The sequence below is a fragment of the Nomascus leucogenys genome, chromosome 8 (genome assembly GCF_006542625.1).
Source record: "Nomascus leucogenys isolate Asia chromosome 8, Asia_NLE_v1, whole genome shotgun sequence".
In the NCBI taxonomy this organism is placed as follows: domain Eukaryota; kingdom Metazoa; phylum Chordata; class Mammalia; order Primates; family Hylobatidae; genus Nomascus; species Nomascus leucogenys.
The window spans coordinates 110929177-110952982 of record NC_044388.1 but is presented as its reverse complement, the minus strand read 5'-3'; the positions used below and the strand labels follow the sequence as shown (position 1 = coordinate 110952982).

Below are 23806 nucleotides of genomic sequence, written 5' to 3'. Positions count from 1 at the left end.
AAAATGAAGAATAGAAAGTATTCATTTTCTATCATTGTGTAACAAATTACCACATCTTAGCAGCTTAAAATAACACCTGCTTATTATCTCATAGTTTTGTGGGTCAGGAGTCCATGCACAGATTATTGGGGTCCTTTGCTAAGGTCTCAAAAGCAACAATTGAGGTATCAGACAGGGCTATAGTCTCATCTGTGGTTCAACTGGTGAGTGGTCTGTTTTTTTTTTTTTTTTTTTTTTGAGACAGAGTCTCGCTCTGTTGCCCAGGCTGGAGTGCAGTGGCGCAATCTCGGCTCGCTGCAAGCTCCACCTCCCGGGTTCATGCCATTCTCCTGCCTCAGCCTCTCCAAGTAGCTGGGACTACAGGCGTCCGCCACCACGCCCGGCTAATTTTTTGTATTTCTAGTAGAGAAGGGGTTTCACTGTGGTCTCGATCTCCTGACCTCGTGATCCGCCCGCCTCGGCCTCCCAAAGTGCTGGGATTACAGGCGTGAGCCACCGCGCCCGGCCAGTGGTCTGTTTTTAAGCTCGTTCAGTTTAGGGGCAGACTGCAAACCCTTGTCATTGTATTAATAGGAATCGAGGGATACATTTTCTTGCTGGTTTTTGGTTGGAAGATGCCCTTTATTCCTAAAGACTACCCACAATTCCTGTCCCATGGGGTTCCCCAAAGGGCCACTTCCTTCCTCAAAGCCAACAAGGGAGTGAGAGACTGCAGCAAGACCAGCAAGATGGGAGCTACCATTTTATGCAATAATCACGTGCACATAATCACATACACAGATTCCTCTTTGCCGTACTCTTGGTTAGAAGCAAATCATAGATTCTACACTCAAGGGGGGTGGGGACCAGTGGGGACCAGACATGGCTGTAAGCAGGGAGGTGCAAGGATCCTGGGGAATGCCCTGGGGCCTGTCTACCACGGAAGGAAGCTTGCTCAAGGGCATCCACAAAAAACACCACAGTTCACATCATGTTGAATGGTACAAGACTGAATGAATGCAATTAGAACAACCAAGAGCAAGAGAAGGCGTCCACTCCCACCATTTCTACTCAGCAAGGTACTGGAGGTCCTAGTCAGTGTCACTGGCAAGAAAAAGAAGTCATGCATATTAGGAAAGGAAGAAGTAAACTGTCTTTTTTTATTTAACACATGACATGATTCTGTAGAAAATCTGATCAAATCTGTTAAAAATCTACTAGAACTACAAAGTAAGTTTAGCAAGGTTGTAGTATATAACTTCAATATATAAAATCCATTTTTTTTCAAATCACCAATGAATAATCAGAAATTAATTAAAACACCATTTACCATAGCATTGAAAATATAAAATAATTATGGGTAAATCCAATCAAATATGTTTAAGACCTATTCAGAAAACTACAAGATATTGTTGGAAAAAATTAAAGATCTAAGTAAATGAGAGATTATACCTAGTTCATGGATTGGAAGATTCAATAATGTTAAGCTGCCTATTCTCCCCAAATTGATCTGCAGATGCAACACAGGCCAAATAAAAATCCCAGCAGCTTTTTAAATGCAAATTGAAGTTGATTCTAAAATTTATATGGAAAAATACAGGATGTAGAATACCAAAACATCTTTAAAAAAAAAATTTGGGGGGTCAATATTACCTAATTTCAAGAATTACTATAAAGCATCACTATCAAGAAAATGGTTGTTTGGATGTAAAAGCAGACAAATAGAACAATGAAACAGAATAGAGGTTTTAGAAATAGACCTACATGGATGTGGAAATTGATATTTGATAAAAGCACAAAGGAAATGTAGTGGAGAAAAGCTAGACTTTTCATTAAGTGTTGCTGGACTAATTGAATATGTAACAAAAAGAACATTGATCCCTACCTCACACTATATAGAAAAATGAATTTGAAATAGATCATAGCTCTCAGTGGGAAATAGAAAAGTATAAAACTTCCAGAAGAAAACATTGGAATTAGGCATTGATTTCTCGGATAGGATACTAAAAGCATAATCTCCAAAAGCAAAATATTGATTAATGGATTGTATCAAAATTAAAATGTTCTGTTGTTTGGGCTGGGCACAGTGGCTCCTGACTGTACTCCCAGGACTTTGGGAGGCTGAGGTGGGCAGATCACTTGAGGCCAAGAGTTTGAGACCAGCCTGGCCAACATGGTGAAACCCCATCTCTACTTAAAATACAAAATATTTTAAGTAGAAGCTGATTCAAAATATTTTAAATTGAAGCTGATTCTTCAATTTGTACAAAAACAGGGCTGCTGAGATTTTCATTTGAACTGTGGCTTTCTTTTTATTCCCTTAACACAGCCTTTCAAATGGCAGAACATTTTTTTTATATATAGGATCTTGCTTTGTCACCCAGGCTGGAGTGCTGTGGCCCAGTCTTGGTTTACTGCAACCTCCACCTCCCGGGTTCAAGTGATGCTCATGCCTCAGCTTCCCAAGTAGCTGGCATTACAGGTGTGTGCCACCACACTCGGCTAAATTTTTGTATTTTAAGTAGAGATGGGGTTTCACCATGTTGGCCAGGCTGGTCTCAAACTCTTTTCATTTAGACTGCATTGCATCTGCAGATCAATTTCAGGAGAATAGGCAGCTTAACATCATGGAGTCTTCCTAGCCACAGACTCAGAGAATATATTTGCAAACCATATGTTGTAGGCTGAAGAATGGCCCCCAAAGCCATCAACCATACATGGCAAAATGCAGACGAGATGAAGGGTCGTGACCCAGGGAGATGATCCTGGCTTCTCTGAGTGGGCCTGATGTAATCCCAAGGGTTCTTCTAAGTGGGGAGCAGTAGAGTTAGGGTCAGGGAGGAAAAGGAGGCAATGAGGACAGAAGCCAAGGTTGGAGCCACACTCTTTGCAGATGAAGGGAGGGGCCATGAGTTGTCATGCAGCAGCCTCTAAAAGCTGGAAAAGACAATGAAGCAGATTCTCCCCAGAAGCCTCCAGAAGGAACCCAGCCCTATCAACAACTTGATTTTAGGCTTCTGACTTCCACAACTGTAAAATAATAACTTTGTGTGATTGTAAGCCTCTAAGTTTGTGGTAATTATCTTACAGCAGCAATAGGCTCTCATGCATCACATACATTTGATAAAGGGGTGGTACTTGGAACACAGAGAACTCTTCAAACTCAGTAAAAACAAAACTAACCCTCCAATTAAAACAAAAACAGACCCATGCTGTGAAAGGATGCTTCACTGAAGAAGATGTGTGGATATAGCAAATAAGCCCATGAAAAGATGCTCGACATCATTAGTCATAAAGAAAATGGAAACAAAACATGATGAGAGGTCACCACACCCCTGTGAAAATGGCTCAACCTAAAAGGACTAACGGTACCCAGTACTGACAAGGACACGGAGGACCCGCTTCTCTTGCACTGCCGGACTAAGCGGTGCAGGCTTTTTGGAAAACTGCTTTGCAATTTCGCAAAAAGTTAAAAACACACCTACTGATATGGTTTGGCTGTGTCCCCACCCAAATCTCACATTGTAGCTCCCCAAATTCCCATGTGTCATGGGAGGGACCCAGTGGGAGGTAATTGAATCATGAGGGCGGGTCTTTGTCGTGCTGTTCTCGTGGTGGTGAACAAGTCTCACGAGATCTGAAGGTTTTATAAAGGGGAGTTCCCCGGCACCACGCTCTCTCTTGCCTGCTGCCAGGCAAGATGTGACTTTGTTCCTCCTTTGCCTTCTGCCGTGATTGTGAGGCCTCCCCAGCCATATGGAACTGTGAGTTCATTAAACCTCTTTCCTTTATAAGTTACCCAATCTTTATGAGCAGTGTGAGAACGGACTAATACACCTATCGTACAATCCAGCCATTTCCAAGCCTGGATATTAACCTGGGAGAAATGAAACCATATATCTACACAAAGTCCTGTGCACAGAGGTTCATAGCAGCCTGGTTTGTCATGGCCCCAACTGGAAGCAACCTAAATGTCCATCAACACCTGAATGGATACACAGCTGTTGTCCATCCACACACGGGGTGTGACTCTGCTGAATGGATACACAGCTGTGGTCCATCCACACACGGGGTGTGACTCAGCTGAATGGATACACAGCTGTGGTCCATCCACACACGGAGTATGACTGCAGTGAAAGGAAACAAACTGCTGTGCACAGAACAACATCATGACCCTTCAGATAGGTCTGCCGAGGGGAGCAAGACAGGCAGCAGAGAGTGGATAGGATGTGATTTCACTCGTAAAAAATCTTAGGAAAACAAGCTATAGTGACAGAGATAAGCACAGACGTTGCCTGGGGACACGACGAGTGGAGCCGGGTGGGGGTGGGTGGGATTGCAACAAGGAAGCTTCTGGGGGTGACAGATCTGTTCCTTGTCTCAACTGTGGTGCTGGTTTCACGGGTGCGTCCTTTGTCAAACTACTTAAGTTGTGCACTTCAAAGCCATGTAGCTTATTCAATGTCAAGTACAGCCCTGTAGGCTCTTAGAAAAGAAAATCCTGCGGGACCCAGAGCACAAGCTTTCCGATGGCTCTCAGAGGCCTTTCCTCTCGGGTGAGGGGCAGCTAGGACTCCTGCCCATCCCAGTCCACCTCCCCACAGACCCACATCCTCCCTCTCAGCACCAGGTCCCAGAGGAGCTCGGCAGGGGCCGGGCAGGGAGCCCAGTGCCCACTTTGCACAGCTCCCTGGTCCTGAAGGGTCTGGGGCCCCGGACGGAGCCAGAGAGGGATGAAGAACAGAGGACTGGGTGTGGGCTCAGCGTGCGGTCACAGCGGGGTGAGCACGCAGCGGCGGCCCAGCCCAGCCCCGCTCCTCTCTACTTCCTGCCCTTTTCTTGGTCAGGATAACGATGTGACCTGGCAGGTGGGACCCTCGAGATGCCAGGCATGTGCCCCCCATCAAACTGTCAAGAAGGAGGACACAGGGACGGCCTGGACAGTGGCCCCCAGACCAGGATGTGGTCAGAGATCCCAGAAACCACAGGCCCCGAAAACCACACTCAGTGTCTGCGGGAATCCATGGCAGAGACAACTCGTTCCACCCGTCCTCAGCACCGACCCTGGAATATTGCCCTGCCTGATTCAGATCACACGCTGAGTAAATTAGAGACGAGTGGTAACAGTAATAAAACCCAGGCCTGCCCACTCAGGGGCTTTTGTAGCGCTCAAATAAACAAATAAATAAGTACAAGGCATATTAGAAAACAAAAGACACTTTGGGCAAGGAAACCAAAACCTGAGGAGCTGTACCATGTCGGTCGTGCTGGCAACGAAGTCGCCTGACTCCGGGGTCAGAGGGCAGCTCCTCCGGGTGGGGAATGGAGAGAGGGCACCGCCAAGCCCAGTGCTGGTGTTGGGGGAGACCTGTGCAGTGAGGATTCTGACCCGCTTAAGGGAGGAGGCTCTGAGCACACAAGCTGCCTTCTGCCAGCTTCCCTCCCACCTCCCTCCCACCCCACCTTCGCCCTGATACCTCTCCTTCCTCTGGGGCTCAGCAACATCTCCCCTCCCCTGGGAGCATCTGTGACGACTCAGAGTCTGGGGGCTCATACTGTGCTGTCCAAGTCCCCCTTCCTTCATCACAGTGGGACGGCTGTGCGGTCGGCGGTGGGCTGGCTGTCCCCCCGCAGGGCCAGACTCTGCTCAGGGCAGGATCTCCCTTGCTCACTGTGGCTGCTTGGGGCTCAGTACAGGAGGCACCCAAGGCACCCCCCGAGGGCACTCATTGCTGCCACTCAGGCACGGCCTCCCTCCACTGAGGTAACGTGGGCTTGGCCCCTCGCGGGGCGCAGCTGAACTCGGAGGCCAGGTGGTGAAGGTGCAGAGAGTGGCAGGCGTCACCCTGGGGGTGAAGGCTGGGGCTGGGAACTTCTGGGCAACCCCTGGCCCTTGCCATTCCCAGGTCTACACTTGGCCCTCCCAGTGAGCCCACGGACCCCTGCACCCACAATAGGGCCTAGTAGGCCAGGCTCCAGGCAGCGGAGTCAGAACCGTGGGGCTGCGAGACCTGCTGCCCCGGGGGGCAATGCGCTGGGGGCTGCTGTCTCCCACACGAAGCTGCAGCCAGCAGAACTCGGGGAAACCGGCATCCAGTGTCCCACGGAGGGGGTTTGCCAGGTGCCACCAGCCACCTCCACATTAACTCCTTCAGGTCAGGCTGCCCCTTGGGCAGAGGAACCCTGCCTAGCCCAGGGGCTGTCCACAGGGGAGTCCGAGTGGACAGGAGGACCACCGGAGTCAGATCCGATTCATCCTCCCAGGCCTGGGGCAAACCCACCCCATGTGAAGCCCCCTAACAACAGGAATTTGTGGGCCCTCACCTCCTGCAGCTGTCTGTCCCCCTTATGCAGACAGCGGGCGCTCGGGAACAGTGCAGAGCCCACCTGAGGGGCCTGTTCTGTGACCACATAGCCCTCACCTGCACCAGGAGCACTGAGAGCAGGAGCCAAGGCTCCTCCACGCTCCCCACACCCTCTCCTGTGAGCCTCAGCCCCTCGGAGGCCTCTGCTAGAGGCTTATGGGTCCCTGCAGGTCACAGATTGAGAAGAGTCATCTGTGAAGCAGCTGCACTGGGCCTGCCAGCATTTCCACCTGGAGAGTTGAGTCGAGCAGAGAAAAGGCAGAAGGAAGCCTCGGAGAGACTAACAGAAGCAAAAGCAAAGCCAGAGGCCTAGTGAGGGCCCTGATTTCCAGAGGTGGGGAAGGGAGCCTGCAGGGGTCTGAGCCCTCTCCAGGAGAGAGAGACCGAGGCTGGGGAGAACCCTCCACCCTCTGCGGGATCTGGGCTCAGGGCAGCTGGTCCCAGGAGAGGGCCTGCTTGGCTGACCAGAAGGAAAACAGGTGTTGTCAGGCCTTATGCAACCCACGGTTTTGTGGGCTCAGCCTTCTGGCTAATTCCAAGAGGGAGCGCTTGAGGGAGGAGGATCTTTCCCTCTCCCATGGGCTCAGATCCGTCTCACCCACTCAACTCCTTCAAATCTTTGCTTCATTCTTGATGAGGGATTCACGTGCACACAATCACCTTTGGTACAATGTGTGAGGCTCGCATGCGTGAGTCCCGGGGGACCCTAGGAGGCAGGTGTCAGGAAGCCCCGGCACAGGGGCCGAGTGGGCAGAGCAGGGGCTGAGTGGGCAGAGCAGGGGCCAGGCGGCCAGGGTCAGGTGGCTCTGAGTGCAGAGGTCAGCGAACACTCTCTGCAAAGGAGTGATTAATGCACAATTTAGGAGTTGCGAGTCATATGGTCTCCATCCCAACTACTCTATTCTGCCTGGCACTTGGAAACTTCCAGGGATGATAGAAACCAACCACAGACAATATGGAAGCCATGGGCATGGCTGTGCCAATAAAACTTTATTCACAAACAGGCACGGTGGCCAAGCTTTGTCTTAGCCAGTGGGGAACTCCCTCAGCCCTAGGGCAACTGACTCACCCATAGGGCCAAGTCACAGGGAAGCAAGGATGGATGAGCAGCACAGTGGCGTGGCCAGTGGTCAGGGCAGGGCAAATGGCCATGGCATCCCACGATCACCTGTGAGGCAAGCAAGCACTGATGGCTGCGGTGAGGGAGGCACACTGGGGCTTCGCCTAGCCTTGCAGACGGGAGGCAGGGGCCTGGACGCTGGCACTGGGCGCAAAGCTCTGCAGGCCATGCCTACAAGGGACTGGTGGGAACTCCCTCTTCCTGTGAGGATGGGGGCCACGATCCCCACATTGCCCTCTTGGTGAGGGCTGAGGGATGCGCTCCTCCAGCCGGGGTGGGTGGAGAGACCCTCTGACCTCAGCGCTGGGCTAGGTGGGCCATGCCTTCATCTCTGACACCTTGTAGCTGTAGTTGTTCCCTTTCCCCGACTTCCAGTTGATGCCATTTGCAAAGCTGTCATGGGCCCCCCCACCCCAAGGTAGCCACCATTCAGATTTGACAGGTGACAGCTGGCATACCACCAGGCTCCCTGATAGTGCACAGCACAGTTTTTAGCATCTCGGTCGTTGTCTTGATCTTTAGTGGAGAAGGAGTAGTTTTTGTGGTATGTCAGAGAATCACCTGCTCAGACGGAAAAATAGGGCATTCACCATGAAGCTCCGGGGAGGCTGGATCCTAGGTCCAGTGCAGAGCTGCCATGGCCAGGAGCCCACGTTGTGCACTGCATAACTCCAAGGGGCACCTCCTAGTGAACATGCACTCTGCTGGGACAGCAGCCTTGGCATCTCCTTGCCTGGTCTGCTCAGCCAGCTAACAGGCATTCCTACACTTGGAGACCGCCTGGCTCCGGGTGGGGCAGCAGAGGGGATGAGTGACTTCCGACAGAGTGTAGGGATTCAGTCTCTGTAGAAATAGACTTATCATCTTTCCCATTTTTCATCAATAATGGTAGCAAATAATCATAGCCTCTATGTATTGTACTTTTTATGACATGTGGATCATAATTTTCACAAGGACAATAAACTGGGTGAATTGATGGATGAACCCATTGTGGGTTTGTGGGTTGGACAGGTTAAGTCAACCCCCAATGTCACACAGCAGAGGCATAGCCAGATGCTGAGCACGCTCTCTCTCCTTCCCCAACCCCCTTCGGAGGCCCAGGCCACTCGGCCCGCACAGACACTCACCCGCACTGCCCTCCACAAAGTCCCCCGGGACCAGCTTGTATTTCTCCACCTCACTGGCCACCTTGAATGATCTGTACTTAGCAAATTGGCGATTGCCCTGAAAATCCACCAGGTCTACACGGAGCTCACTGGTTCCTGTGGGAGAAAGATTTCAAGGTCCCAGCCCAAGAGCCCTTCTGCCTCCAGGCACCAGAGGTGGGAATTTGAGTGTTTTCAGGGGATGTCTGAACTTGTGATCCACGGGAAAGTTTCCTCAAGTTCATGCAGAAAGTCCTTTGTGGTAGGAGGGATTGGGAGGCCCTACTCCCTCAGGTGCATCGGCTGAATCTAGAGTTTCCCCCTCCTACCAGTATTACTTCACTTCATCAAGAAACCGTGCATTTCCCTGGAATGGGCTGTGAGGTCACCGATCCTCACTGTGGGAAAGTACTGCAGTCCTTCCTTTATGTGGAAAGGACCCAGCAAACACGAGGAGGTGGCTCAGGAGCTTGGAATGGGCTCCTGGGGAGGAAGGGACCATTTTCCAGTTCCCCCAGGATCAGGGACCAGCTGATATGCTGGAGCTGGTGACTGGAGGATGAAGATGCTGTCCTCACTCCTGCTGAGGGCTGTGGCCTGACCGGAGGAATGAGAGGAGGGACCCAGAGAGAAATCTCCCTCTGCCCCGGAGACAGCGGCTTTAGGAAGGAGAGACAGTGGGAAGTGAAGTTAGGGCTAAGGGTTGCGCCAAGCCCTGAGGGTTTCTCTCTTTCTCTGCATGCTCAGGGTCGAAGATGCCAGTGGGGCCAAGACCTGAAGAGGCCTTCAGCCCAGAGCTCTAACCCTCTCCTGTCCTGGTGCTGCCAGAGCCAGCGGCAGGGGACACAGCCCTCGGAGGTCCCAGTGCCACCCTGAGTGTGCTCAGGGCCCAATCCCCTGTGGGCCGAGAGGCGCTTATGTTCCAGGTGGCCCAGGCCCAAGGGGCAGGGGCACCCCCATTCGGGGCCCCCCAACCCCTGAGCCCCAGCAGCGGCCCTACCCCGGGCGGTCAGGGCGTGGATGTTGTCGTTTCCCAGCCAGAACTCCCCCAGCTGACTGCCGAAGCCCTGCTTGTACGCCACCCAGTCCCGGTAGAAGTCCACGGAGCCGTCCACCCTCTGCTGGAAAACCTGTGGAGGAGCCAGGGAACAGGAGCCAGGGGACAGGAGCCAGGGGACAGGAGCCAGGGGACAGGAGCCGGGGGGGCCAGGCCGACGTCCCACAGCACAGGGGACCCGCCCTCCAGAGGAGCAGCGTTTGTAGTTGGCAGAGCATCACGGGCTGGGGTCACCAGCACGCCCACCTGGTCTCCTCGCAGACCCCACGGGATGAAGGAGGAAATGGGGGCTCAGAGAGGGGAGGCAACAAGCCCCAAGCCACACAGCAGGAGAGCACCCAGCCTCTCCCAGCCTCCCCCATGGCTTGGACTTTTACCCACGGGTTACCTCCCCCATCATCTCTGACTGTCCCCGACCAGGGGAATAGAGAATTCCAGAGTGTGTTCTCCCACCAGGTGTGCAGCCTGGCCTCCGGGACTCCCAGGCTGACCGCCTCTGCCCAGCCCCACACTCACGGTCCAGCCCCTTCCGTCCGTGTCCATGTCACAGAGCACAGTCAGGGGCCGGCAGTCGGGCAGGTAGATGGTGTGCCAGCCGCTCAGGAAGTGCCCTCGGTCTAGCAGGTCCTTGCAGGTGCATGGGCCTGGGAAGGGAACCTGGGGAATGGCTGCAGGACGGGGGACCTGGGCAGGGCAGGGGCAGTAGGAGGGAGGCCTGGGAGGAGCAGGGCCACAGGCTTCTGTGCAGATGGAGCAGGACTCCCAGGCCTGGACAGGGACACGGCCCCCAGGTCCACGCAGCTGTGATGGCCACGCCCAGTCTGCTGACCCTCCCATCTCCTATTGCTTCCCCCATCTTCACCTCCCGGGAACCCGGCCTTTAGTGTACACTCCAATTTTCTTTGGGGCACACGACTATGAAAGCCCTGCCCTGCTTCTTCCTGGGGCATCTGCCAGGTGACCAGGCACCTCCGTCCTGTGGATCTGGCCAGTGCAGAGAGGGAAGAAAAGGCAGAGGCCTGGGGCTGGGACTGCACAGCAACCCAATGCTGCCCGGCTCCTGGTGAGTGCAAGTCGGAGCGGGTTGGACTGGGCTCCATAGGACAGGTGGGGCTGGAGGATCTGGGGCCTGCCACCCACCTGTGTTACACTGATCAGATTTCCAAGGGTCTCCTGGAGAGGGGAACAGACAGGCAAACACACAAAGAGTTGGACGTCAGATAACTTGTCCCCAGCACAGAGCAGAAGATGGTGGCGCTTGCCTCACTTTCCTGGCATGAAGGTGGCCACTGCCCTCCAGAAAAGCTGCCAGTGCCCATGGCCATCTGGCATGGCTGTGGCCCTTCTTGACCCTGGAGGCAGCAGAGTCACTGTGCCTGCATTCATTGGCCCCTTCCTCCTGCCACATGTCTAAGCTAGAGCGAGCCTGGTGCTTCAGGGCCCCCCTGAGCCTCCAGAGGCTCCAGAGTGGCCTGTGTTTGTAGATGCAGCACGAAGGGTGGGGTGAGGTGGCATCTGGGGAGATAGGCGTTTATTTACATTTAGATGCAGAGTATGACGGAGCAGGTGAGTGAGAGAAAATATTCCTCGCACAGCACACCCAGGACGCCCTGAGCAGCTCGGGGGTGAACAGAGGGGTGAATGTGGGGCTTTCCCTGCAGCACGTTGCTCTGGTTTTTCTAAATAATCTGTAAACACGTGCACCAGAAAATCCGTTATACACACATAACAGATAAACGCATAATATTTATATCTGCGTCGGATGTATGGATTTCTATGTTAAATGTATCTAGTGTATGTTTACACATTCTCTGTGATCAGAGCTTATCATTAATATTCCCTGCCCACTCTGGCTAACCTAGGTTTTGAAACAGTGCCCCAAAATGACAACACCTGCAGGGGGCAGGAGACACGAGGTGGCAGGACAGGGCCTCCTGCCTGGTGAGATGACAGGTGAGATGGGATGAGAGGGGCTGGCAGAGTTGAGCAGACAACCCTGTCCCACCCACTCCAGCTGACGCTGACCTTAGAAGGGGAAGGCTTGGTCTCAGACCCACCCACAGGTGAATGCTCTGGCACTAGGAACACCCCCACACTCAGACCCCTCCCCCTGGATGAGACCTCTCCCCCACACTCAGACCCCTCCCCGTGAGAACCCCTCCCCCACACTCAGACCCCTCCCCATGAGAACCCCTCCCCCACACTTAGACCCCTCCCCGTGAGAACCCCTCCCCCACACTCAGACCCCCTCCCTGTGAGAACCCCTCCCCCACACTCAGACCCCTCCCCGTGAGAACCCCTCCCCCACACTCAGACCCCTCCCCGTGATAACCCCTTCCCCACACTCAGACCCCTCCCCGTGATAACCCCTCCCCCACACTCAGACCCCTCCCCGTGATAACCCCTCGCCCACACTGAGACCCTCCCCGTGACTGAGACCCCTCCCCCAGACTGAGACCCCTTCCAGCGACTGAGACTCCTGCCCCACACTGAGACCTCTGCCCTGGACTGAGCCCAGGGAGCCCTTCCTGGACAGGCATTGGCTCTGGCCCCGTCCACGCTCCTCTGCAGCTGGGTCTGGAAGGGCCTCGCAGCCCCTCCTCACTCTCGTCTCTTCCTTACCCTTGGGCGCAGGTGGTCCTACCTTCCCAGGGGCTCCAGGGGGCCGCGTTCTCCTGCAAATTCCAAAGACGCCACCTTAAACAGAGCTCCCTGCCCAGGACCCGAAGGACCCACCCTGGAGCTGGCGGCTGTGATTCTTCCTGTCATGACCAGGATCCTATTTGTGCTGCGATGTGACCGCGGCCCCACCTGAGCTTGCCTGTCCTGCACCAGAAGGTTCTAGACCCAGGACCCAGGCCTCACGCGGCTCTCTTGTCCACTCAGGGGCCAGGACCTGGAAATTCAGAGCCCTTCCCAGAGACCGTAGGTGGAGTCCTGGCTCTTCCCCTTCCAGGAATGAGAACCTGAGAACCTTTCCTCACTTCCCTCAGCTGCAGGTTCCTCCTCTGAAGCTGGTCCCTGGGAGACTTTTCGCTCCACAGCCCAGGTGAGTATAGGGACTGGGAATCAGAGTCCTGCAGGGGGCCACACAGCAGATGGTAGTTCAGGACTAAAACCAAGTTTTCTGCCAAAACACCCACCGGGCACTCATTAGGTCATTAAAAGATGAGCACCCCACTCAGGCATTTGCAGAACGCCCGCTGGGCCCCTGCAGTCAGCTCTGTTCCTGGCTCTAGCAGGGGCCCGACCCAGGCCCCTGACCTAGGAACCAAGGTGGGGGTGTTGCCTGAAAGGGGCCGGGCGGAGACCAAACTACACCGGTCGCAGTCAAGAGATCTTTATTGGAGGTACCGAGCGGCACCACGCAAGGAGAAGGAAGAAAAGAGAGAGACAGCTGCTGGTGTGCTGGGTTTTATATCCCTTGGGCCTACGTGGATTGGGCTAGGGACGGGCCCAAGGGAAGGCGAGAGATGCTTCTTTCTGATTGGCCCTCCTTTGGCGAGTTCAGACAGTGCCCGGTCAAGGAGGGGAGAAGAACCCAGAACCGGCCCCATCTTAAGGTACGGCGCCGTTTTAAGGTACCCCATGTTACCTAACCTTCCTCCCTTTTTGTTTTCTTAAATGGGGGAAAATGGGCATCGTGGTTCATCTGGCTGCTTCCTGCTGAGTGGGGGCGCTGTGGGGGGGGCACAGGGAGAACCGTCAGGGTTGTGCATGGGGTAATGTTCCTTGTAGGTATAGATCCTCCAGTGCCGTGAGCCACTTGAGGGGCAGGGATGGGTTGGCGATGAGCCAGCTGTCGGCGTGGAAATCGTTGAGAAATTTGTGGAATCGGTTGGCGGTTGTCATGACTGGCTTGGGTTAGCAGGTTGTGAGCCCGTCTGTGGAATCTGTCTCGTCCTCGCTGGTGAGTTTCTGAGGAGAAGCTGGTTAAATGTTTGGTTAGATATGGAATGAGGCAGGGGAGTAGTGCGCAGAAAGCGAGGATACCCATTAGGGGGCTAAGAAGGGGGTTTTGTGGGTTTCCCAAAGGGAGAGAGTAGTGCTAGCATTCATTAGTTTACGTTTTATCTGATGTAGGTTTTTAATGCTAGTTTCAATTACTTGGGACTCATTAATGTAATAACAGCAGTTCTCCTGTAAGAAGATGCAAGTACCGCCTTTTTCGGCTGTGAGTAGGTTGATGGCGTGGCGGTTTTGAAAGGTGACACCAGCTAGAGATGTGATTTGTCGTTGGAGGGCGGCTAGAGACTGAGCCGTTTCCTCAATGGCCGTCTGAAAATTGGGATATGCTGTATACCTGTGAGAGAGGTTGTTAGAGAGATTCCAAGCATGATAGGTAGGAAGATTGCTTTTTTTTTTCCGACGGTCCTCAGGAGAGCTGGGTTTACGGTGATTAAACTGATAGGCTTGAAGGCCTTCAGAGAAGGAGAGCAATGTGAGTTGAGGGAAAGTTGAGGGGGCTGACAGTTTGTATGTTACATTGTGGGGCGATGGGGGGTGGTAGCTGGTGTTGTAACAGGTAGGAAGAGGGATGCTGAGGTTGGCAAGGAGGGGGACATGGGAGATTAGAAAGCTGGTGTTCAGGGGGGAGGAGTTGCTCGTGTTTATGGAGAACCGCAGCAAGAGGGGGTTTGTTGATGTTTGCGCATAAGAAACAATCGGAAGTAGGGACCTGAGAGGTGTTGTGTTAATTTCGGCTAGAACCTGTTCGGAGTCAGTTTTTAGGGTACGGGTGATGGTTACAGTTTGTGCTGGATAAGACCAGGCGTTGCTTGGGTATATTCTCCCTGTGGCTGCCTGGCCCCAGATTGCGTTGGCTGGGTCGGTGATGTGAATCGCTCGAGATGAGGCATTGTTTTGGTGACATAATATATGAATGGGGTCTGTCTGTCTGTTTTTTTGTTTTTTTTTTTTGGTGATTTAATTCATAACACAGCTGGTCCAGGGACACCCATAGTTTGGGGGCCATTCAGTTTTACAGGCGCTGCGGGATTGTTGGTGTGGAAAGCAAATGGCAAAGTGGAACATGTGGAAATAAGGGTCCTAACTGCTATTTACTATGGTGAGTTTAGGGAGGGGAAGGTTTACTGAGGATGCGTCGATGGAGCATCGGGTGTAACTGATGACATTGGTGTGTGACCTCTGGTTAGCGTTGTAGGTTTCTTTGAACAGGTAGTAGGGTTGTGAAGGGGGCCTGTTGGTGGAGGAGGGTCCGTAGAAGATGTAAGAGGCGGAGAGCCAGAAGAGCGGGCTCAGAGCAGGCATGAGGGCGGCAGCTTACGCCTTAGGAATAGTAGGAAGGGAGGGCGTTTTAGAAATGTGAACTTTGAGAGGGTTGTGGGGTACGGGAGTGCCTGGCTTTAGAGGGGTTTGTGGGTTCGTGTTTAAGGAGAGACAGGCAGGAGGGTGGCGGGATTGAGGGGTGCACATGTTTGGAAAGTTACAGCGGAATCGTGCAGGAAGGAAACTAGGAGAGACAGTACGTGGCAAGGGGGAAGGGTTTGTAGACTTTTGTGGGTCAGGAGTTCCTTGAGTTGATGGGGGGAGGTAATGACAACAGCTGCCCTAAACGTTAATTTCTTTGACTCTTGAAGTAGTAGGTAGGCTGCAGCCAGGGCCCGAAGGCAGGGGGCCCACCCTCGCACGGTGGGGTCTAGTCGGCTGGCAGGGATGCAGAGCCTCCCATGGTGAGAGAGGAAGGGGTATATGTATACGGCGGCTGGCTGAACAGGGCGTCCCCTATTAGCCGATGGCTGTGTTGCGAGTCAGAACCTTGGAGCCGGTCGTCACCGAAACGAAAGAACTGATGGGCCTCTGTAAGGCCGAGGGCCGTGGGTTACCTGGTACCAGGATTTTTTGAGCGAGAGAAGGAAGGAAACCCAGGCCGGACGAGTGAGGAGGGAAAGGAGAAAACTCAGTTCCCTGCAGGCCGAGTTCGTTCTCAGAATTGTTTGGATAGACATGCAACTGCTGCAAAGGTGGGTCCGTGCATCTGACCTAGGACTCCAAGAGCCAAGCCATTGTGCTCATGTACATATAGAATGAAAGGTTGTTGTAAGTCTGGAAGATATAGGGCTGGGGCTTTGAGTAGTGCCTGTTGGAGTGACAGGAAGGGCTGCTTGACTGTGGCCTCTACAGGCTCGGATGGGGTACCTCGGGAGAGATCATATAGGGGCTTTGCTAATAAAGAGTAGTTGGGGATCCAAGTTCTAAAGTAGCCTGCTAGTCCTAAGAAGGAGAGTATCTCTTGTTTGGTTTTTGGGATGGGAAGACTTCTAATGAAGCACTTTCGGTCTAGGGTGATGGCCTTTGAGTCATGGGCAAGGAGGACTCCTAGATAGGTGACTTGAGTGAGGGAGAGCTGGACCTTTTGGGGGGATACTCGGTAGCCTCGGTCAGCAAGGAAGTTGAGAAGAGAGGTGGTGTCAGTTTGTGAGACAGTTAGAGAGGGATTGCATAGGGGGAGGTCATTAATGTATTGTAGGAGGGTAGACTGGGGAAAGTGTAATTTTTGTAGGTCTGAGGCAAGAGTTTGACCAAAGATATGGGGGCTATCTCTGAACCCTTGGGGAAGCACCGTCCACATGAGCTGTTGTGACTGTTTAGTGTCTGGGTCAGTCCAAGTGAAGGCGAACAGGTCTTGTGACTGAGGGAAGAGGGGAATGGTGAAAAAGGCATCTTTAAGATCTATGACTGAGAAATGTGTGGCACTAGGAGGAATAGACGATAAGAGCTGAGGTCTTGGACCAGGCGGAACGTACCACTGGGTTTTTTTACTGCTAGAATGGGGTGTTAAATGGAAAATGGGTTGGCCTGAGGAACCCTTTTCTTAAGAGGTCTAAAATGATTGGTTGTAATCCTTTCAGGCTGGAGACAGGGAGAGGATATTGGGGTTGGCTGGGGAAGTGGTGTGGGTTTTTAAGGAATATTTGTACAGGGGGACAGAGTGCTAATGAGGGGGTGGTGGTGTCTCACACTATGGGGTTGATGCTGGCTGGGAGCGAAGGCAGAGTAGGAGCAGGAGTTTGATCTATGGAACTCGCCACCAAGGCAATGAGTGAGGTGGATTGCAGGAGGGTGATTGGGTTGAAGGTGATGGAGGTTTTAAATTTAGAGAGAATGTCTCTTCTTAACAAAGGGAGTCAGCATTGTGGCATGACTAGGAATCGATGGGAAAAGATGTGGCCGGAGAAAGTGCAGGAGAGGGGAGGAGTGGCTCTTGGACGTATGGTTTGGCCTCCAACCCCGACTATGGGAGATCCAAAGAGGGAAGTGGCGCCCCAAAATTCTCCTAAAACTGAGAAAGTAGCTCCGGTGTCTAGGAGAAAGGTGATGGGGCGTCCATCCACTGTTAAAGAGACCCTGGGCTCCTGTGTGCTGATGATTTGTGTCGGGAAGGAAGTCCCAAGGCCCTGTCAGTCTTGAATGGCCAATCCTAGAAGATCAGGAGTTGGGATGGTGGCCGGCCCGGCCCCCCTTCGGGAGCCGGGGCAGTCTATGCCCCAATGGCCAGATTGGTGGCATTTAGGACATGGCCAGTTGGGGGGCCTGGGATTTGGGCACTCTCAGACCCAGTGCCCTTCCTTTCTGCATTTGAAACAGGGCCCTGGGGGCTGACGTTGGGATGGATGGGCAGACGACAACTTATGGCCGTGTGATCCAGGGGAGGCTTGAAGGGCTTATGCCAGTAACTGGTACTTTTGCCTGTTTGCCTTCTCATCTCAATTGTGATACACCTTAAATGCCGTCGCTAAGATCTCGGTTTGAGGGGTGAGGGGGCCTTTGTCCAGTTTTTTAGTTTACCTTTGATATCAGGAAAACTCTGAGCAAAAAAATGGGACATGAGGAGTTGCCTGCCGTCTGGGGTTTCGGGATCTATGTTGGTGTATTGTTGGAGTGCCTGTGTAAGGCGGTCTAGAAAAGCGGACGGGTTTTCATTTTTATCCTGTATGACTTCATGAAGTTTTTCAAAGTTAACTGCCTTTTGCGCTGCCCTCCGTAGACCGGCTATGATGCAAGTAGCGAAATGTTCTCGGGCTGATACTCCATTTTGGGTGTTATAATCCCAATTGGGCTCATGCTCAGGTACTGCCTGTGCTCCTAGCGGTAGGGCTGGGGTTGTTTGATGAACCTCATCTGCATAAGTTCGAGCTTGTTCCTAGACTCGCCTATGCTCCTCGGGGAGGACGGTGTTAGAGAGAATCATATAGATGTCATGGAAGGTAAGGCTATAAGCTCGGATGAGGTATTGGAATTCTTTGATACATAAAGCAGAATTGGAAGTGTAAGAGCCTAGGCATGTTTCTATTTGTGATAAGTCATCCATAGAAAAGGGGACGTGGACTCAGACAATACCTTCAGCTCCTGCCACCTCTCTAAGGGGGGCAAGGGGGGGGTTGTGACTTTGAGCGAGTGGTGGGGGTGCTGAAGGCCGGGGCTGATGGGATAGGTGGTTGAGGGCATGGGGGGGGGGCAGTGGGAGGCTGGGCGACTTCCAGTTGGGTGGCGGCCAGAGGGCGTGGCAGAGGGTGGTGGTATGGTGGGGGTTCATCAGCTGGGTCGAAGTCAGGGGCAGAGGGAGAGGTTGGCGGTTTAAGAGCGGCAAGGAGCTGCTGCGGTTTGCAAGGGAGACAAAGGTTAGGTCTATCCCGTAGGAGAAAGAAGCTGTGGATACACGGGATCACTACCCATTTTCCTGTTCGCTCGCAATAATTGCAGAGATCCTGGAGAATGTTAGGATCGAGAGACCCATAAGTGGGTCATTTGCTTTGGTTGTCTAGGGGATATGTGGGCCAGTTTGCTATTTGGGGTCTACCGTGGCCTTAGGGGCTTGAGGCGAGGCGCCTCGTGGGGATCCTTGCCTGCCTAGAGAGGTAGACCCCGGAGGGGAAGACTCACCGAGACGAGGCCGGTGTTGGGCGAAGAGCTTGGTGAACAGGAGAATGAGCGAAGACCAGCCGGGGTCTGGACTGAGGCCGAAAGGGATCGGGGTCCCACCGAGGGGGGTGGGGAGTCCCGATCTGAGTCACGGCACCAATGAAAGGGGCCAGGCGGAGACCAAACTACACCAGTCACGGTCAAGAGATCTTTATTGGAGGTATTGAGCGGCACCACGCAAGGAGAAGGAAGAGAAGAGAGAGAGGGCTGCTGGTGTGCTGGGTTTTATATCCCTTGGGCCTATGTGGATTGGGCTAGGGGTGGGCCCAAGGGAAGGCGGGAGATGCTTCTTTCTGATTGGCCCTCCTTTGGCGGGTTCAGACAGTGCCCAGTCAAGGAGGGGAGAAGAACCTGGAACCGGCCCCATCTTAAGGTACAGCGCCATTTTAAGGTACCCCATGTTACCTAACATTGGCCAACTCAGCATCTAGTTTCAAAAAGAGCAAGAGCCAATGCCCTCCTCCACTGACCCTGCCTGGCCTCCCCACCCAGCCCGCACCTACCTCTCTTTCCATCAGTGCCTGCCTCTCCCTTTGGCCCTGGGGCCCCGGGCAGCCCCGGGCAGCCTCAGAGAATGGTGAGCTTGTCGGAGCCCTCCAGGCCCACCACCTTCACCTCTGCAGAGAAACACAGGTGCCCACTCAGTGCCTGGCCCAACAGTGGCTGGGAAGTGAGGTTTTCTGCTCTGCTGGGGCCTTGGTCTGTCCTCACCCCTCGGGCACTGGTGAGGCAGAGAGGTGATGGGGGGCAGAGCCCTGGCGTTGGAGGCCACTCCGACCTAGGGGAGCCCCATGTCCTCAGTGCTGTGTGTCCTGTGGCAGATCACTTAACTCCTCTGAGCTTTGTGCTCTGGGCTGCCAAGTGGGGATAATAACAAGGTTGTGGCCAGGGTTGGATTACAGAATGTGTATTTTAAATATCTTAGTGTAATTTATGGCATTTAGAAAGAGCTTAATAAACAGTGGGCACTTTCAAAAACTGATGACAATCAATATTTCTAAGAAACTTGGGGAATTGGGGCTGACAAAGCATTTTCCCTCCCAGACCTTGGGAATGTGGTTGTAGAATTACTGGGCTGGAAGGGGCCTTCTAGGTCTTCTGGAGAGGGGCAATGTGGGGTCCAAGGACACAGAGCCAGGTGTGGCACAGCTGGAGCCAAACCAAGGTTGTTTACTTCTTTGAAAAAACATTTTTCATTTTGTTGATTATGAAATCAACACGCCCTGCTGAGGGCGCTCTAAGAGACGGTGGAACGGAGCAGCGCTCTCACCGGAGACAGGGCAGCTGCCATTTTTGGTGGATTTTTTTTTTTTTATCTGTCCTCACCCCTGGCTCACTGGTCAGAGCAAGTGTGGACCACTTTTTTTATTTGCTTAATTTTTCTCATTAAAAAAGAATACTTAATAACGTAGGATAATCTAGAAAATAAGACATGTTTGGGGGAAAAAGTTAACTCACCCATAACATAACCAGTGAAAGGGCCTCTGCGGCATGCGTTTTCTTCCTAGCCCCACTCGAGGCCTTTCTCCACGGGACCCACCATTACCCTGGTCCCCTGGTCCACCACGAGCAGGCTCAGGCCATGGTGCCTGCTAGGGTTTTTGGAAGCCATCCCTGGTTCTGAGTTCAGAGCAACATACTCCAGCACAGCCACGATGCAGGGGGGCCAGATCCTCCCCCAGAAGGTGGAGCCACAGGTGGAGCTGCTGGGAATCACCTGAGTGCCTCCAGGAGCCCAGGGAAGGTCTGGAGCCTTGGTGCCACGTCGGCCTCACTGGAGTACATCAGGGACATGGTGGGGACTACCTGTCCCAGTGCCGGGCACATCCCAGGCCAAATTCCCCACAGAGCTTGACTTTGCTGGCCACGTCCAGCTGGGTGGTCTTCCAGTGACATTGATCATGGCACAGACTCTGATAAGCCCACCCCCCGCCAGCGCCCTGTATGCCCGCTGCCTCCTCACACAGCTGGTGGGACTCTCACGACGGCCCTTCTGCGGAGGAGGATTCGGCCCCGGGGAGACGGCCCTGCTGCATGCTCTGAATTTGGGACCTGGCCTGTTTGGCCCCAGGGCCCTGTTCCTAACCCCTATGTTAGGCTGTATCTGTTTCTTTGAGCCTCTGTCTCCTCTTTAAAGCATGAGGCTTAAAACAAGCTGTTGAGAAGATAAGGCAGGAACCTTCACGAAGGGCATAGTACCGGGCCTGGTGTGCTGTGAGTGATCAGCAGGTGGCCGCTGTCAGCTTCCCGGAGTGTGATCGCTCTAAGGTCCTACCCCCCCGGGGGCTGACTCACCTGGACAGGTGTCCTCAGTCAAGGCCATGGCCACAGGAAGGAGAGGGCCAGGAGAGCAGGTCCCATGGCTACGGCAGCTCAGCTCAGCCCTGGGGCTCTGGTTTTTGCCACTGAAGGAACTCCGTGGTTTTCAGAGGGCTGTGGCCGCCCACTGTAACCTCTGTCTCCATTTCCCAACCCCACTGGGGATGGCCACTCCCTCCCGATGGCTTGGTGGCACCAACTGGCAGTGGAGACAGCCTCAGGGCCACTGTCTTCTGCAGGCCTCACAGCCTTCCCACTTAACGACACTGGCTTCCCCTGGCAGGGATGCTCTGCCCAGCAGAAGGCTCCCTGAGGCCGCTGTGGGAAGGTCCTGCCTGTTTGTGTCTTTAGGGAAAGCTTGGCGGGAACACTGCCTGAGGCCCACAGCAGGACAGAAGGGCTTGTGGAATCCAGTCCTTGAGGAAATCTCTTGCAGAGAATCTGCTGTGAGTCCACAGGAGTTTAGGAATGTCCACTGCGGTCTCAGGTGGTTCCCAGGGGAGCGAGAGGGAAGCAGGACGATTACTAGGAACCTCCCTGGACCAGCGTGCAGGCAGTTGGTTCCAACCCTAGAGGACATTGGCTGGCGAAAAGTGGTGTAAGCAGACCAGGAGCCTTGCCAAGGGGTGGCACGCTGGCACTGGATCAGGCTCCCGTCCAAGCCAGTGCTGCAAAGACGCAGGACCGTGAATGGGACGGCAGCAGCTTCAGGTGGGGGCGGGGGCAGGGGTGGGGATGGGTGGCATGAAATTGCTCACGGGGGGCCATTGGACACCTGCCCCCTGAACAGGGGAACTGGTGGATTGGCCCCAGCTTCAAAGCCTTATCCGCACCTCTTAGAGAAGAGCAAAATCCTGAAGCAAACGCTGGCCTCGGGTTGAGTCCCATTAGGGAGAGGTGGCAGGCGGTGGCCCCAATTGCACCACCAATGGCCCCTGCGCAGGTGTCAAAAGAGTTAGATTCATGACCCCAAGTGGCAAAAGTCCTGTGAGGCTCATCCATGGCAGACAAGCTCCACGTCCCTGGCATCATACGGGCCTGAAAACACAAAGCCATTTAAATAAGACCTCGACGTTGACCGTGCCAGACCCAGCGTGAGCAAAACGTGGCTGGGAAGGGCAGGCTCCCAGGGATGTGTGGAAACGGAACCCAGAGATGTGGCCTCCCTCCTGGCACCTTCTGTTCTCACCAAAGTGCCATGGTCAAGACTCACACAGCTGGTAGCTAAAAGCCCGCAGCAGGCTGCCCAGATTCCCTAGCCCTTAGTCACCTGGGTTCCCTGAGTGGAGACAGCCTCCTGAGTAGGTGTGTGTTTCTTCTGAAGTCTAGACAGAATCGAGAAATTGAGCCTCATAGTATGAATATTTTAGCATAAAGCAATCTATGTCAATTTGGTATTTTGAGTATTGGAGAATTTGGCCTATGTCAGTGACACCCTGATAATCCAGTTGAAAATGTGAAATCGAGAAATTGAATGAGTTAGTGATTTTATGTGGAAATCCATAGTGCGTGTATAGTTTTGGAACATTTAGGAGACCTCCCCCCACAGTCGTATGTTTGAATGATTAGATTTTGAAAAATTAGTTTATACTCAGAAGGTTTTGCTAAAGGTAGAAAGCTGAAGTACTAAGACATAAATTTAAGCATATTAATTTTGGAAGTGCAATTAAAATGTTTAAAGCTATTAAATGAACTAAGTTAGTGATGGACCAAGAATTATTCACAGGCCTCATAAAGGAAGTTATTAACATTTGCCTGTAACAGGTAGAACAAGGTTTATCAGCCAAATTTAAAGTCTCAAGAAGCACTGGACTTTTGAAATTGTGATTTTAATACATTGAACAAATTACATTTGAATCGATCTTTTTTTAAAAAACAAAGTAATTCACAGAGTGATCTCTGTGTGAGAAATAAAAGTAAGCAATAAAATGCCATGGAGGGAAACACCCATATCACCGGGACCGGGCACAGGTCAGCTGCTGGACCTCTGAGGGCATTTTTGCTAAGGATGAGAAAATGGGGTCCACAGAGCTCCCTATGGGTCTACAGATGCTCCTGCCCCACCCCCAGCCTCCCTATGGGTGCTCTATGGCAGCATTCCCTGCGCCGGCACACAGGTATTTGGCTTCCAACTGTTGTGGTCTCATAAGTACGAGAGAAAAAGGGCTTGTGTTTAATAAACACCTACTATGTGCCAGGTACTGTTTTATGCCCTGTGGTGCAGTAGGGAAGAGAAAGACTGGTCCTTGTGCTCTAGAAACCTGTTCTATTGAGGGCAAACAGAAAATAAACAACTAGACAAACAATCAAATGAATGCATAATTATAATATCAGATCATATACCTCGAGAAAGCAATGTGGGCTGCAAAGTAAATACGAGTAGAGAGTATTATTAAGGAAAAGCAAACTGAAACAGCTATCTCAGTGGCTACACACATGCACACACGCACATGCACATACACACACGCACACACACATGCACGCACACACACACGCACACACACCACACACACATGCACGCACACACACACGGACATGCACAGGCACACACATACACACGCGCGCACACACACACACACATGCACGCACACACACACTCACGGACATGCACATGCATGCACACATACGCCACACACACACACACATACACACATGCATGCACACACACACACGTTTATTTGTTGCTGTCATAAAAGTACAGGGTAGGTGCCCCTGGCCAGACACCTCTCCTTCCACAGTGATTCCAGGTCCCCAGCTTCTTCTAGCATGTGGCTTTTCCACCTTCCATATGTGGCCCCTGTCCTGAGGGTTGTCACCATTCTAGCCACTTGGAACTGGAAGACAGCATAGGGGTGCCTATGGCAGGGGCTTCTGGTGA

At 53.0% G+C, this 23806-nt stretch overlaps 1 pseudogene; it reads right to left on the bottom strand.

The window, feature by feature from the left end:
• Nucleotides 1-7772: 7772 nt before the first annotated feature.
• Nucleotides 7773-21074, bottom strand: LOC100586021 (annotated as a pseudogene).
• Nucleotides 21075-23806: the final 2732 nt, after the last annotated feature.